Below are 8,461 nucleotides of genomic sequence, written 5' to 3' on the forward strand. Positions count from 1 at the left end.
ATTTTTTTAGTTTCCATATTAAGTGAGAACATGCAGTATTTGTCTGTGTGCCTGGTTTATTTCACTTAGCATAATATAATATCCTCCAGATTCATTCATATTGTCACAAATTACAAGATTTCCTTCTTTTTTGAGGCTGAAGAGGATCCCCTTATGTATATACCACATTTTCTTTATTTATTTATTGGCTGATGAACATTTAGGTTGATTCCATAATGTGGTTATTGTGAATGGTGGTTATTGTGAACACAGGAGTGCAGATATCTCTCAGACATCCCGATTTCAAATCCTTTGCATCTATACCCAGGAGTGGGATTGCCAGATCTCGTTTCTAACTTCCTTAGCACAGTGTGTGACATGTAGAAAGCCTCCCAAAACAGCTAACTGCTTTTACTAGTACTCGTATCACCTCAGTCACTGTTACTATTGTAAAAATTGCTCTATAAACTATTGTAAACACCACTTATCTTGGTGTGCAAAACAAGCCAGAGATGGGAATAAAGCAGAGGAAGGGAGACCGGTTAGGAGGCTTCTGGAATAATCTAGAAAATAATTTTCTATTTTCTGTCAAGTGGCCAGCTGTCACTAAGGAGTAAAAAAAAAAGAAAGTTTTTGGAATACATTAAAAGGAAGACTGAGCAGAATTTAGTGATTGATTAGCTGAAGGAAACCAGATAGCGAGTAAACGATGCCTGCGTGGCTTCAAACCTGGGAGCCTGGAGAATTCTGGTACAACCGGCACAAGGAAACCCTTTCTTCTCCCACCCCCTGCCTCTGCTGTCTCAGGCCATTGCTCCCTTGACATGTTGGATGGTTGGCCGCTTTCTGAATTTCATTCGCTTGCTCGGTGACTGTGCTGTGCAGGTCTGCTGCTTTGTCTTTTTGCAGAATGCCTTGTCATAACCATAGCAAAGGCAAATGTGAATGTAGAACCTCCAATTTTTTTGAAGTCTCAAACCCCACTTACAAATTGGGTATGAATACGTCTCTCTGGTTGCTTCCAAATCTTTTTTCTTTTCCAGACCATGTAGCTGTCTCAGGAAAGACTTTAGCATCTGTGGCTCTGTTTATGGGCATTGATAGAATACTATACTTTTATGATACATACTGTGTTTGGAACAAAATATTCTTTATGGTCTCTTGATATTACATATTTTGTCTTTTGTGTATAATAAGGAGTTATATATACGTTCTATTTTAGATCCCGCACCATTAAAAAACAAAATGACAACAACAACAAAAACCTGGCTCAGCATTTGGTTTTTCTGTTCTTGCTGAACTGTTATGTTTACTCTGACTTTAAAGGCAATGGGAGAAACCTAGGAGTGTGACATAAGATCTTGTTTTAAACAAATGATCTGTCCACTGCTAGGGCCTCATTTTAGCACAAGGTAATAGCAGGTGGGGCTGAACCCATGGTTTTCTGGCTTGCTTATTTTTTTTTTTTTTCCTTTTTCTTGAGTTTGATTATTTTGATTACTAAAAATGACTTGAAATTAGAAAAAGAACAGGAGTTTTGAAATTGTACTGGGGCTAGATTAGCCAGGTTCAAGGCTCTGACAACACTTTGAAAGATTGTTTTTAAGAGAGAAATTTTTAAATAAAAGTCTTTTACAAAAACAAGTGACACATCATAAAAAATTATGCAATGCTCTTTACTATTAGTAGCATAAATTGCCCAAACTCAGTGCCCAGTTACTCCTGTGATCCAGGGCACATTCTTGTGAGACAGCTGCCCTGAACTGGGGGAAGTCGAGCAAAACTCATTGCCTGCCTGAGGATGGCTGTGCTGGTCTCAGTCTCATTGGTTCCTGGGCCCCTGCCAACAGGGTTAGTAAGAACTAGCGTAGACCTGAGGTGAAAGTTTAACAGAAAGAGCCTCCACAGCAGCACACGAAGAGCCCTTCTTCTACTCTTTGTTTCTCTACTGGCCACCTAGTTTGTGTGTGTGTGTGTGAGAGAGAGTGTCTGTGTTTTTCAGAAATACCACTTGAAGGATGGAAAATTCAATGTCTGTGGGAAAAAGCAGTGTTTCAGGTTCTCAGTGTTTCAGTCAGCTGCTTTCTTATTTGTCCAGACTGTGAATATACTTTGAGGCTATTAAAATCTATTCCTGGTAATGAAAAAAGGGAGGGACTTAATGGTTCTTTCCCAATTGCTCTGTGTCAGGCAACAAACACCTTTGTCCTAAACACTTTAATTTGCCTTTTTTATTTCCCCTAGTGGTGGCAAAACAATTCTACTCATATTTGTGAAGGAAAATAAATCTCTGCCCTGAATTTTTGTGTTGAGAACATAGCAAAAAAAAAAAAAAAAAAAAAAAAACTGCTTGGGCTAGCCTGTTTCTCCAGAATGAAATGTAAGGAACATGGATTTTGGTGGCTGCTTTAACAGTTTGGCTCCCTGGTAAGGGGCTGGTCTACCTTGGGTGTGGAAGGGAGTGGTAAAGAGGAACAGGAATCCTATTTAGATCATAGACAAAAAGAAACCAGGAAGTAAGGAGAAATTATTACAGTCTGTACATAGCTCAGGATGTTAAAGGCAATAGCCTCGGCTGGTTGGTTATTCATTAGCAAAAAGGAAAGAGCCATCGGGACTGTTCTAACGACAGGAACAGACTTGAAGCAGGGAGACAGGTGCTGGCGAAGGCAAGGCGTGGAGATTTTACCTGGAGTTAGTACCTTTCTCTTCCTAACTTCTTGGGACAAAAGGCAAGATGACACCTTTTTGTTCTCCAATGTCTGTCTAAATAAAACCCTCTCAGTTTTATTTTATTTTTGTTGTGGGATTCTTCAGCAGACAAGAAGAAAAGACATCTTCCCACTGAGCAGCTGCCAAGCTCCCATTTGGTTTTGCTTTGGGGCAGCAGCTGCGGACACGGAAAGCAAACCAGCGAGTCTCTCCAGGTAGGGCTTGCTACACTGTTCTGAAACAGGACTTTGCACACTATGGAAAGTATGGCGAGTTGGTGCTGATTTCAGCGTTGCCTGGTGGAGGAAGAAAAAGTGGATTTGCAGAGACTCAGGGGAGAGGGAGAAGCCTCGCTCCTCTTCTCCCCACTAAGACACCATGGGCAACGTCTGGCTGAGGATCTGGGCTTACTTGGAGCCCTGTCTCCCCTGCTTGTCCCAGGAGGCAGACAAGCCAGTGGTGATTGCTAATCCAGGGGCCCGTTGCTCCCCGGTTACTCCCCGGTCACAGAGGCAGGAGCCTGAGAGAAGCTCCAGCCACTACTTTGTGGCTCTGTATGATTACCAGGCTCGGACCGCAGAGGACCTGAGCTTCCGTGCTGGCGACAAACTGCAAGTCCTGGACACTTCCCACGAGGGCTGGTGGTTTGCCAGACACTTGGAGAAAAGGGGAGATGGCTCCAGCCAGCAACTACAGGGCTATATTCCTTCTAACTATGTGGCTGAGGACAGGAGCCTACAGGCAGAGCCGTAAGTAGTACAAACCCACACTTCATTTCTCAACTCTCTGGGGACTGGGTAATGAGTTTTCCTTCCTACCTTACTATAACCCCCTAATTTCCAAAAATCTGCCTAGAAAGTATGAGGAAGTACCGGCAAGAATCCACTAATTGAAACATACCTCCCCTGCTACATGAGAGTGAAACTGGCTGAAATGACTTCAATGATAGTATTATAATGCTGGTTGCCCTTTTTGACCTAGCCTGGGATATGCTTATGGACACAAGATATAGGCTCAGATGATCTGGATTTGAATCTGGCTCTGTCATAACTTAGCTGTGTGACCTTTAGCAAATTATTTGACTTCTCTGCCTCAGTTTCTCATCGGTAAAACAGGAATAATGATGACACCTATCTCATAGAATTGTTATATGACATAAATGAGACTCGGTGCAGAAAGTGTGCACTGTAGAGAATATGACACATAGTAAGGGTTAATAAATATTATGTTTTATTTAGTTGGCAGCTCCTCTTTTACTTCTGTCTAAATGAATCATACTTTGTATACCATCACTGTAGTCTGAGCTCACAATATTCTTTCCCTATATCAGTTGTGCTACACACTGAGCATCTTTCACTCTTTAATAGTTCAATAATCTCTTTCACCTGTGAATTGGTCTTCAGATGAGCTGTTCTCTCTGCCTGCAACCCTCTCCTTCCTCTTCTTTTCTTGATCAGCTCTAACTCATCCTTCAGGTCTCACCTTGTTTGTTCCTCCCTCCAAGACTTTCCTGACATTCTAGACTACATTCAGTGTTTCTGCTTAGAGCTTTTAGCATCTTTTGTCATTATTGCTCATTTATTTTCTGCAAGAGTATAAGCTGTGGATCAGTGGGGTGGCAAGGGGAGCCATTGCCACTCTGGAGCTTAGTGTGATGACTATGCATAATAAGCACTGGTTGGGTAAATGAATGATTGCTTATTGACAGATCTGGGGTCTTTTAAAGAGCAGCTGACCCTCTTTTCTTCAACTGTTCCTCTCTGAGTTGCTTTTTTACCTACTAGGAAAATCTACATTAAAGGCATAAGCCATTTTGTATTTTTTTCTCAAAGAGTTGTCATGACTTAATTTTTGGTTTGACTCATGGTCATTAAAACGTAATTTCCAGGCTCACAGCAATTAGTTGCTCTAATCCACATCTTGGGAGAAAATACTTAGGGGTCATAGACTGATTCAAAAATTGTAAATATTGTAAATTTCATTGAAATAACATCGAAAAATCACATATACATGTATATTAAATTATACTATGGCTATATTCAAAGTAGAGAAATTACTAGATAGAGCTTTTAAATGGACAGCAAACCAAAACCTAATTTACAAAATTAATGTTGTGGGGCCAGACTCGTAATTTCAGTTTTTATGTTCAACATACATAATTTCTGATTATTATGTACATGAAATATTTTTTAGCTTATATGTGCTGAAGGTTTGACTCTTTACTGAATATTAATAGCTTTTCACAGTTACATTCTAAAATATTATCAAATATAATTATATCTTCTTATTACTAGTTTTCTTGCTAATTAACTACTCATTTCTTTGCAGCGTTCTCTGACTCCCATTTTTAATGTGGATTCTTAGCACTTCTTAGCACTAAAGGATTAGGCCAGTTTCTTGAGAGAAGGTAGTTATGCAGATTAATAGCAACTTTAATGGTATTTCAGGGCTCCTTACAGCTATTTTCCCTAAGCCTGCAACTTTAGTATTAGTTGATGTGGCTGTTTCCTTGAAGATTAATGTAACGGAAGAATTTTGCGAAAATGCATAGATGCAAATGTGGATCATGTGATCTCTATTACCCACCTTATTGCTTATTTGTCTAAATTCAGATACTATAATAGACTATCCCTTGTGTAGTATCTGTCTGTCACAATATGATTTTTTTTCTACAAAGCTTTTTGGTTGAATGTTTTTCTATTTAAAATTTGAATGTCAGTTTGTATGTCAGATTCCTTAATGTTTTTATTTATGACTTCTTTTTTTGCCTGGTATATTTTATAGTGTCTTTAAATTAAGACTAAATTTTAAATTAGAGATTTTTAAAAAAGATTTCTATGTTTTTTTAAGGTAAAATGAAAATGCAATTCAAGAAGTGCAATTAATAGGAACTTTTGAAGTTTATACTATGTGTCTAATTTGAAAGGTATTTAGAAAAATATATCAACAATAAGTATTTTCATTAACAAAAATGTTGCACGTTGGCACGTTGGCAACCTGGTTTGGATGAATTAGAAAAATCCCACAAGGTTCCTCTGAAGGGTCAATATTGTTGATAGATTTAAGGCTACCGTAATGCTATCCTAATCTCGCATATATCTTTTTGCCTTTTCTGAATATTAATTAATTATGACATACCAAGACACCGTCCTGCAAGCCCCAGCATTGTTCTGCCTGCGAAGTCACTACCAGAGAATCATTTCCAGAGAGTGTTAGTTACACTTTTGTGAAGCAGGATTCAGAACACTCTTTCTCCAATGTCTTTTCACCATTTCTTGTCATTGAAGAAAATAGTTTCTACGGAAGTCAGATATCCATCCGACAAACTTATTGTGTATATTTACTCTGTTAAAGGCACTTTTTTTTTATAGTGGGAGATACAAAAATTAATAAGGCAGTGATCTTCTCCAGAGAATTTAATAATCTCAGGAGGTAAGAGTAATAAATCAAGAATGTTATAACAATGCCCTTCAGTGAAAGTGCACCAAGAACATATCTGTAGTGGTTTATTACTCATTGCAGGGAAGAGACCACACACCACGGATAAGAATACAGAGTATTAGTAAGAGGGCATTAGAAAGGCCTCATTATTAGATTTTGGGTTGTGATTTAGGGGAAAGTTTAAGAAAGCAGGCCATTGCTCTGGATGGGATGTTGTCAGGAAGTGGGATATTTTATGTTTAATTGTGTATTTTAATAAATCTTTTTGAGAAAGAGGGAAGACTAGTTCAAGACTAAAGCTGTAATTAGTCAAGACACATCAGTCACTCAGGTAAGCCAAGATGGGTGGATGTTTGATCATTTTTGAGGTTAGATAACATTCATGTTTTTGTGGGCGTTCAGGCATGATTATGCAGTGATCTTGTTTTTGTCTTGATACATCACAGTCACAGAGTGGCCCTGTCTGATGTTGATGTTCTGTGAGATTGTTTATGTTCAACAGAGGACACCAAGGCTTAGCCATAAATGCCAGGCCAGGTCCTGGATGTCAGCACTGATTTTCACTTTCTCAGTTAGTGTAGACAGATGCTGATAAATGCCGTTAAGACAGGGGTGGGGAACCTTTTCATGTTAAAGGGCCCGATTAATGTAGCTGTAAGCAAATAAGGCTGTATTCAAGAAACTTCAATTAGAGTACTTAAAAATGTACATTATTTTGTAAAACTCTAACTACTATGTACTTAATAATTTCAGAAAATGAAAACTGTTTGTTAATTTTAAAGTTAACCTTTTAATGACTTTGTTGCATTGTTGGAAAGCATTTGAATATTTGGTTGCAGCATGGAGGTCTGTAGTCTTAGTTGATCCTCTAAATGGGTATCAGTCCTTTGTGACCTTAAGGGCATCTTGATTTGGGTCAGGTAGGAGAATGTAGATTCACAGCAATAAGTGGTTGAAAAGCAAGAAAGCATTTTTCAGGCATGTTGCTGAAGGTGTGGGTATTCTACTGCATTTTTCCATATTTTAATTGGATCTTCCTTAGCAGCAACCAATGGCTTCAAGATGTCATCTACTGAGAGCTCAATCAATTCCATCTGTAGTTCTTTAGGTGCCTCGGTGATATCAACTAGGTGAGGCTGAAGTGCTAATTTGAGTGTGATGTCAAGATCGTCAAAATCATTGAATGTTTCACTGTATTTTCTAATTAATAGGTCTATAACAGCTGTGTATTCTTCAAATGATTAGCATATAACATCCTGCTCCTCAGTGACCTTTGCTAACTGGGGAAAATGTTCATCTGAAATTTGCTTTTGAAGAAGAACTGTTTGGAAAAAAAATAGCTTTTCAAAATGCTTGAGTTTTTCACCACATATCATATATAGACTTAGTTTTATTTTGCAAAGAAATATTCAGGTCATTTTGATTTGACATGATATCACACCAAAATACTGCATTCCTATAGAAATTTTCTTTCAATAATTCACATTTCTGATTCTGTACTTCATAATATTTAACTATCTGTTCTTGTAGAGATAAAATTTTGGCTAATGCCTGTCCCTGCAATAGCCAACCCACATTAGAATGATATGGTAAATCCACACTGAATACCTCATCTTTCAACTTTAGCATGTTATAAAACTGATGATGCCATATTGTATTTTCACTAATATAAGTAATAATGCTTACAACTTGTTGCAAAGTGTCACTGAAATAGTAGTTTTAGCACAGAGATTTTGCTGATGCAAGATACAATGAAAAGAAACAAGAGCATCTGGGTCTAATAATACTTTTTTAAATCTGTGCAATAAACCTTCATATTTTCCTGTCATGGAAAGTGCACCATCTGAATGCACACTCATTAAATTTACCAAATTCAGTCAAACTTCATGACATTTATCTTGAAAGCTGTTGAAGATATCTATTCCCCATGTTCTGTTTGCAAGAGTGCCCAAAGTGAGTAACTTCATAGCAAAGAAAATCTTCTGTTATGACCCAAATGAAGTATTTAATATAAAATCTGCACTGAGTCAGCAGTATCAGTTGATTCATACAAAACAATCGCATAATGTATATTTTCCTTTTGAAGTATTGCATGAAGTTGTTCTGTTAAGTTGAAACCTAATTCATGGTGCTGATCAGTTATGGTTCTCCTTGAAAGAGGAAGTTGTTTGGACTTTGAAATGTTATTGGGGCCAGGCGTGGTGGCTCACACCTGTAATCCTAGCACTCTGGGAGGCTGAGGTGGGAGGATCGCTCAAGGTCAGGAGTTCAAGACCAGCCTGAGCAAGAGTGAGACCCCGTCTCTACTAAAAATAGAAATAAATTAGCT

This window comes from Propithecus coquereli, unplaced genomic scaffold (assembly GCF_000956105.1).
Source record: "Propithecus coquereli isolate 6110/MARCELLA unplaced genomic scaffold, Pcoq_1.0 Scaffold313, whole genome shotgun sequence".
Lineage (NCBI taxonomy): Eukaryota > Metazoa > Chordata > Mammalia > Primates > Indriidae > Propithecus > Propithecus coquereli.